This window comes from Phodopus roborovskii, unplaced genomic scaffold, assembly GCF_943737965.1.
Source record: "Phodopus roborovskii unplaced genomic scaffold, PHOROB, whole genome shotgun sequence".
Taxonomy (NCBI): domain Eukaryota; kingdom Metazoa; phylum Chordata; class Mammalia; order Rodentia; family Cricetidae; genus Phodopus; species Phodopus roborovskii.
The window spans coordinates 34,115,344-34,124,818 of record NW_026126410.1 but is presented as its reverse complement, the minus strand read 5'-3'; the positions used below and the strand labels follow the sequence as shown (position 1 = coordinate 34,124,818).

General features: G+C 36.3%; 1 pseudogene; it reads right to left on the bottom strand.

Annotated features, from left to right (window-relative positions):
• Window positions 1–7,517: 7,517 nt before the first annotated feature.
• LOC127220670 (chromobox protein homolog 3-like) lies at window positions 7,518–8,523 on the bottom strand (annotated as a pseudogene).
• Window positions 8,524–9,475: the final 952 nt, after the last annotated feature.

The window sequence follows — 9,475 nt, the reverse complement described above, 5'->3', positions numbered from 1 at the left end:
AAAAAGAGTCAGAGAAAGAAATCAGAGAAACATCACCCTTTACATTAGACACAGGCAACATAAAGTATCTTGGGGTAATGCTTAACAAACAAGTAAAAGACCTGTATAATAAGAACTTTGTGGCTCTAAAGAAAGAAATTAAAGAAGTTACCAGAAAAAGGAAAGATCTCCCTTGCTCTTAGATAGGTATGAAACATAGTAAAAATGGCAGTCTTGCCAAAAGCAATCTACAAATTCAATGCAATCCCCATTAAAATCCCACCACAATTCTTCACTGACCTTGAAAGGATAATAATCAACTTTATATGGAAAAACAAAAGACCCAGGATAGCCAGAATAACCCTATACAATAAAAGAACTTCAGGAGGCATCACCATTCCTGACTATAAGCTTTACTACAAAGCTATTGTTCTGAAAACAGCCTGGTATTGGCACAAAAATAGACAGGTAGACCAATGGAATTGAATGGAAAACCCTGATATTAACGCACACACTCTTGAACACCTGATTTTTGACAAAGCAGCTCGAATTATACAATGGAAAAAAGAAAGCATCTTCAACAAATGGTGCTGGCACAATTGGATGAGGGTGTGTAGAAGACTGCAGATAGACCCATGTCTGTCGCCATGCACAAAACTCTAGTCCAAATGGATCAAATACCTCAACATCAATCCAGCCACATTGAACCTCTTAGAAGAGAAAGTAGGAGGTACCCTTGAACAAATTGGTATAGGAGACTGCTTCCTGAACATAACTCCAGGGGCACAGACACTGAGAGAAACAATTAATACATGGGGCCTCTTGAAACTTAGAAGCTTCTGTAAGGCAAAGGACACAGTGGACAAGACCAAATGGCATCCCACAGACTGGGAAATGTTTTTCACCAATCCTTTATCTGACAAAGGGCTGATCCCCTAAATATACAAAGAACTCAAGAAACTAGTCAACAAGACACCAAATAACCCTATTAATAAATGGGGTACAGAACTGAAGAACGAATTCTCAATAGAGGAAATTAAAAAGGCTGAAAGACACTTAAGAAAGTGCTCAACATCCTTAGCTAACAGGGAAATGCAAATCAAAACAACTTTGAGATACCATCTTACTCCTGCCAGAATGGCTAAAATTGGAAACACCAATGACAAATTATGCTGGATAGGATGTGGGGAAAGGGGAACACTCCTCCACCAGCCTATAATTCACACCACCAGAGGAACTAGGTTTCAAGGTGCATTCTAAGAGATTCATATAAAGTCCCTCACAGGAGCGGGAAGGGACAAGTCCCTCAGAGCACAGGGGAAGTGGGGGGGGGCAGTGAATGGAGAGAGAAGTAGGAGAAAGTGAGGGGGAGGAGAGCAAAACACGTGCGACTAGGAAGATTGAGTCAGGTAGGAATAGAAGACAGGAGAGAGACAGAGACAGAGACAGAGACAACATAAAAGAGGGAGCCAATATTGGTTTGAAGAGAAAATTGAACCCAAAAAAGGTCTAGACAACTACAAGATTGCTGTCAACTAACAATTTGAGCTTCTGTGGAAAGGCTATCATAAATGCCCTTTTCGGATAGGGAGATCAACAACTAACTTATCCATGGAGCCCTCATCTAATCCCTGTTGAAAACAGGAGCAAACACCCATACATAAACACTGAGTCTTACTAGAACACTGATGCAGACTGAGAGAACAATACCAAGCTCCAGAAACACATAGAGACAGCTTACCTGAACAAGGAGGAGCTAATGGGCCACCAGACTGACAGCTGGGATGCCAGCATGGGACTGACTCAGGCCCCCCTGAATATGGGTTTCAGCCAGAAGGACTGAGCAGTCTAAGAGACCTTAGACAGTGGAATCAGGATGTATCCCTGGTGCACAAAAGAACCTTGTGAACACATACCTTATGGAGGGTTAACTGCCTCTAGAGACAGGAGGGAAGCCCTAGTGTCTACTTCCAATGACCTGTCAGATCTACATTACCCCAACTGGATCGCATTCCTCTACATATGGAATTGGGGTGGGGAATTGGAGGGGAGGGTGGTTAGGGTGCATGTGAGAGGGCAGAGAGGGTAAAAGGGAGGGAGGGAGATAGGGAGTAAGGAAGGGAGATGAAACTGGGATCGACATGTAAAATAAAAAATTAAATAAATAAAAAAAAGTTGTGCAACACACACACACATAAAATGCCCTGTGTTTAAATGATGCATTTTTACTGACAAGAATATTCTCTCACTTTATAAGTATACCCCCAACTTGATTTCTCGTGCAAATAAAGGTTTCTTTTAATATATTACCTAAACAACAATTTTTCTGTATATAAACCAATATTTTTTAATCCTTCCTTCCTAGTGATTCAGATACTGGGGAAGATTTTTATCTTTCATTACCTAGAAATGACTGATGTAGACATATGTTCCTTCATCTCTCTTCTCTGATAAATGAAACAATAAACAATTTAAGATATTGGTATGCTTTGAGAGATAGCCAAGAATTTTGTATGTTCTGTGAGGTAGATATATTGCAAATGGTATAATTATTATATAAATCCTCCTAAACTGACCTGTGTCAATCTTTCCTAGACAACAATTTCAGATTGTTTTATTACTAAGAGATACACAGGTAAGAGTTTTTACGGCATGCCTATCAGTGTTGGGTCATCAAAACTCAAAGTGTATAGTTGTGCTATGCAACCACAGAAAAGAATCTTCTTGAAGTAACCCTGTCACTAGTCATGTCATGGATGGCCTCACACCCATTCACATGTAACAGTACTAGCTAGAGTTAATGAGTAATAAAAAACAAAACAAATAACTTGTAGTTGCTGTGGAAGCATGTTTAAAGGGATATGAGAAAATTAGAGGAGGAAAATGGGTGAATATGACCATATTTCATTGGATACATGTATAAAATACTCAAAATAATTAAATATTATAAAATATAAAAGGAAATGTATAATAGTATTTGAAATATACTTTTTAAATTGATAGCTTTCTGTTTTTAAGTTAAATGTATTTTTAGACAATTTTACCTATTTGTACAAGTCATAATGGCCACTCACACCACCATTTCCCTGTCTGTCTACCACCTTTCATCTTCCACAAATCTCTCTCACATATTCATTTTCCTCTGTGACCCACTGAGTTAAACCAGTATAAAGTGAAATTAAACACTTGGGCTACAACATTCCAACTTCTTTACATTCATTGACGTCGTAATCAGAAAATTAGCTTTGCAGGATGTTCAATATAAGGTAAAGTTTCTTCATGCTTTCATTGACAAGGCAACATTTGAAGAATTACTCAGGAATTATAGACTAAATTAAATGTTTAAGTACATATGTCATGTCTACTATGAAAGGCAAGCAGCATTATTACACAAACTTTGATTTTGCACATTGCAAATATAAACACATTTAGAAAATCACAAATTAACATCCAGAAAATAAAATTTGCTCTTGTGAAATGAATAAGAAAACTTTAAAAAATCTGCATAATGATAAGGCAGAAAGAGACATAAAGTACTAACATTAATTTTAGTTGGGTGTTTTTTTTTTTTATTTTGATGAGTATTATAAGTTGGGCATCAATGTGATATCTGAAGTTTGAAAAGAGAAAGACATATTTATTATCATGGCTGATGCACTTGGGGATACTCCATGTCTCCAAAATATAAATCTATGCACACAGTTTGAGACTGAATGGCATTAAAGATCATTTTGTAATTTCATACCCACAAGTACTTGACTGAGAAGGGATACAGGTAAGGGGCATCACAAATGAAAGCTGGAATTTCCAAAACTATTTAGAGGCATGGGTTATAATCTTCTGTTTAAGAGAGATCAAAAGAACTGTAGAAATTTGAAGTGATCGAATATGGTTTTAAGGACCAGGATTTGTTTTGTCTCTAGTTTAAAGCAATTTCTTCATTGTAAAACAAAAGTACACAAAGCAATACAATTTTATAGATGGAAAATAAGGTTTAGTTAGTATACAAAGGTAAATAATATATCTTGAGATTGAAAAATGAAGGTCATTATTAATATAATGAATACACACAAGTATATTTAATTTCTATGTTCATGTTATGAGTCTAATGTGATACATATAGCTATGCTAAGTGAAACAGCTTTTCCAAGTCTACATGTGTAGTAAGCTTTGGTGCCAGTAATCAACATTCACTTAATGTCTTAAAATTATAAGGTGAGAGTTTATCTGATCCAGAAAAGGTAGAAGATAAGCTTGAATGTAGGGATATCAGTAAAATATGAGATAAAATTTATGGCAGATAAATGGACAAACCTCTACTTCAAACAACAGCTGAAACTAATAAAGATGCAAATTCTGATATTTGGTAATTGATTGCAAGGGAAAGGTACTGAACCATAGATTGTAACTCAATGAACAATAGCAAGATGTCCTCTAGTTAATTATTTGGAGACGTGGGTGAGCTGCTTATAGAAATATGGGCAAGATCTGCAGAATGTAAATGTATTGCACTTCTCACTGCAATCGTAGCTGTGTTAAAGAAGGTGAAGTTGTTTCTCTAAAGTTAAGCAAGGAATTTCTTGAGAAAAGTAACATGACATGTGCTCCTTATAACCGCAGACAGATTAAAATTCTCAAGAGGTGTTGTAAAATTGAAATGTTATGTTCAGGAAGTTGATAAGATAAAAGTAGTTTAGCAGGTTGACTGCTATCATAGAACACTGCAGGGATAATTTTTTCTTATTGAAATATCACCTCTAGTAAATAATTCATGTAGCTACCAACACACACCAATTGAGCTAGGCAATACTGGAGATGCCCAAACCAGAGGACTAAACAAGTAAATCCCTGACAAATATAAGTGGGAAAGATATGTAGTTCCAACTCAGTACTTTTAATTAGAGGCTCATTTTAGAACATGGACAAATTTTGCATTCCATTGAAATGCACACTGAAAATCTGCATACATCTGGACTTTTAAAATCATTGCCTCTATTTTTCTCAGGTTACCTAATACTTTCAGAAAATTTAACAATATTTTATGAAGCTCAATTTTTAAACAAATTGTTTGGATTTATGGGCAAGGGCACATCTCTTAAACACCAAGATTTAATACACTGCATAAAGAGTTGATAAAAATTTCATATTTTAGACATTTTTCTCCTTCATGAGATCTTACCTGTTCATGGAGCATTTTGGTTAACCCTTCTTTAATCAATGTACATCTACTGAATAAGTTACTAGTAGTATACAGAGAAAAATGGCACTAAATGTCTTCTCAAAGAATTGCAGACAAGTATCTGCAGTCAATCTGGGGTCTATTATATGAACTTATGGGATACAACTGTGTAAATTACTTAAACCAATAAATATGTCTTTCTGTTGCCAAATTTGTAGTAATCTAATTTGTAGTTTGCAAATCTGCTCAGGTAACACACAGAAACTCAATTCACAGAACTTTATAAAGTTAAGGATATCTAGGTAAAAAGAATTGTGTAGATACATAGATACATACTATTTTTGTTTCTGTGTTTAAATAGTATTTGGGGAAAATGCAAAATAGTTCAAATATATTAAGTGAATTTATGTAAGTTCTAATATTGAAGGACAAAAATACAGCTGGCAAAGGGAAAGATGCCTTCCTTCTTACAATAAATAAAATAGCCTTAGCCTGGCTTCCTTGTGAGGGGAAATTTTGCTTGAATTCTTGTTTAAACTGGATTCATATTGAAACATTATCTACCTCATTTTATGGAAGCTCCACTTAAATTCATTCATATCATATTGAAAAGATATGGAGAGAGTGGACAACCTTGTTTTGTTCCTGATTTTAGAGGAAACATATTGAGTTTCTCTACACTTAGTTTGATGTTGGCTGTTGGTTTACTGTATATTGCTTTTATTATGTTTAGGTATGTTCCTGTTATCCTTGATCTCTTCAAGACATTTATCATGAAGGGGTATTGGATTTTGTCAAAAGCCTTTTCAGCATCTTTTTCAGTTTGTTTATATTGTGGATTATATTCGTAGACTTTTCCTATATTGAACCATCCCTGCATTCTACTTCTTGAGGGTGGATGATTTCTCTAACGTGTCCTTGGATTCAATTTGCCAGTATTGTATTGAGTATTTCTGCATCAATGTTCATGAGGGATATTAATCTATAGTTCACTTTCTTAATTGTGTCTTTGTATGGCTTGAAGTTCTAGCTAAAGCAATAAGACAACAAAAGGAGATAAGAGGATATAAATTGGAAAGGAAGAAGTCAAACTTTCACTATTTAAAAATGATATGACAGTTTACATAAGTGACCCAAAAAACTCTCCCAAGGAACTCCTGCAGCTGATAAACACTTTCAGCAAAGTGGCAGGATGCAAGATTAACTCAAGGAAATCAGTAGCCCTACTATATACAGACAACAAATGGGCTGAGAAAGAAATCAGAGAAACATCACCCTTTACAATATCCAAAGACAAAATAAAATATCTTGGGGTGATGCTATCAAACAAGTGAAAGACCTGTATAGCAAGAATTTTGAATCTTTCAAGAATTAAATTAAAGAAGATAACAGAAAATGGAAAGACCCCCCCATGCTCATAGATAGGTAAGACCAACATAGTAAAAATGGCAATCTTTTTTTTTAAAGGAATATAAAACTATTTATTGACCACTGTTCACCATTATTTACAATAAAGTAAATATACAGTTAGATGACATTCTGATACTACAAAGTTACTTTTCTGGCTCACTGAACCAGAGCCCAAATACTGAAAAGATTGATCCTACCAGTAAGGAATGAGTCAGGGTAAAGAAAAAGCATGCAAGTCATTAATTTATATTACCAAATTTTGTTCATTTATGTCAGTGGGTCTGAAATTGCCAACATCTTTTCTAACTGTATTACATTTCTACAGCAAACAGATATTCCATGAATCATAACCTTTTAGTAGATTTCAACTTTCTACAAAGGAATGGTTCACCAGAGGAACCTTTACATGCCCACTTACGTCTTTTTGTTTGGTTTTAAGAGACAGGGATTCTCTGTGTAGTCCAGGCTGACCTACTCAGAGATCCATCTGCCTTCAGAGTGCTGGGATTAAAGGCATGTACAACCACACCCAGCTTAAGTCATGTTATTATACCAAAACTTTGTCTAATTCCATTTTCTGAAGGGGAGTTTGTTAACGACAAGATTTTGTAAATAAATGACTGTATGTGATATTACATAAATTCTGATGCGCTTGCTGTAAAATTATCCAATAAATTATAGAATCACCTACTCATAATCTGAAAGGTTACGGTTTCGGAAAATGTTCACAATGATGGAGCCTCATCAACACATTTTCTTTCATCTATGGTTTTTGAGTATTAAAAAAACAAGAAAAAACAAAAAGGTATGTGTCTTATGCAATAACACACGAATACAAAGGAAAAAAACAAAAAAAAAAAAAAAAAAAAAAAAAAAACAAACCCCAGAATGGTGCTTCTATGTCTTAGTTAAAAATAAGTTCTGGTTGACTACTGACTATAGTAGATCTCCCCAGCGTTTAAGAAAAGCTGTTCTTCAAAGCTGAGGAAATACAACATGGTATCAAATATTCTATTGTGAAAGGAAGCAACTACAGAAAGCTTTTATTTGCCCAAAGGAATCAGTGTCTTTTGACGCAGAACAAAAACCAAAAATATCCCAACTACTATCAATACTTTCAAAACCAGCATATCAAACTCGATTTTCATTAGAATGCTATTTTTCTACACTAGTAATTCAAAACCCAAGATTCAGATTTTATATATATATAAATATATATATAAATGCAAACAATTATTGCGCCTCATCTTCTGGACAAGAATGCCAAGTCAGCCTCTCCTCATAAAAGGCAATGACAATCTGAGGACACTTCATATTTGCCTCCTTTGCCAGCACCAAGTCTGCCTCATCCGAGTCCTTCCATTTCATGAGAAACATTAATTCTCCACTGCTGTCCGTGGCACCAATTATTCGTTCAGGATCAAGACCTCTGGCAAAACCCCTTGGTTTGTCAGCAGCATCTTTCTTCTTCTTTGATTTGCTATCATCAGATTCACTGTCAGATAAAGATTTCCTTTTTGTACCATCTTTTTCTTTACCAGCTTTTTGAGAATTAAGAAATGCTTCAATTAACTCTGGACAATCTAAATTTTCTTCTGGTTCCCAAGTATTATCAGCATCTGTGAACCCCTTCCACTTGAGGAAATACTCCACCTTCCCATTTACTACACGCCGGTCCAGTACTTTTTCTACAACAAATTCTTCAGGCTCTGCCTCTTCAACTTTTTTACTCTTTCCATTCTGTTTCTTTCCCATTTTTTTGCAATGTAGTTTTATTGGAGGCCATTTTTTTTTTTTTTTTTTTTTTTTTTTTAAATCGAAGACTTGAAGAGTTCACCGCTCAGACGCTCCGGGCCGCCGATCCTGCAGAGTCTCCCGGCTGCGCGCCTCAGCTCAGCCACATCCGCGGGGAGGGGGCGCGGGCAGCTCGGCCGTGGGGGAGGGGAGGTGCTGCCCACGCCTAGGCCGCGCGGAGCCCGCCGGGAACGCGTCCTGCGGGGGGCGGCGTGCGCGCCACTCCTAAAAATGGCAATCTTGCCAAAAGGACAATACCCAACTTTATACGGAAAATCATAAGACCCAGGATAGCCTTAACAACCCTGAAAAATAAAGGAACTTCTGGAAGGATCACCATCCCTTCCTTTAAGATCTACTATAGACCTATATCCTGAAAACACCCTGGTATTTGCACAAAAATAGACAGGTAGACCAACAGAATAAAATTGAAAACCCTGATATTAACCCACACACTGATGAACACCTGATTTTTAACAAAGCAACTAAAATTATACAATGGAAAAAAGAAAGCATCTTCAACAAATGGCGCTGTCATAACTGGATGCTGGCATGTAATAGACTGCAGATAGATCCATATCTATTGCCATGCACAATACTTAAGTCCAAATGGATCAATGACCTCAACATAAATCCAGCCACACTGAACATCTTAGAAGAGAAAGTGGATGGTACCCTTGAATGAATTGGTACAGGAGACCACTTCCTGAACATAACACCAGTAGCACAGACACTGAGACCGACAATTAATAAATGGAACCTCCTGAAACTGAAAAGTTTCTGTAAGACAAAGACCACGGTCAACAAGACAAAATGGCATCCCAAAAAATGGGAAAAGATCCTCACCAACCCCATATCTGACAGAGGGCTGATCTCCAAAATATACAAGAACTCGAGAAGCTAGATACCAAAACACCAAATAACCCAATTCAAAAGTGGGGTAAAGAACTAAAGAGAGAATTCTCAATAGAGGAATCTAAAATGGCTTAAAGACACTTAAGAAAGTGCTCAACATCATAGCCCTCAGGGAAATGCAAATAAAAACAACTCTGAAATACCATCTTATTCCTGTCAGAACGTCTAAAATCAAAAACACCAAAGACAGTTTGTTCT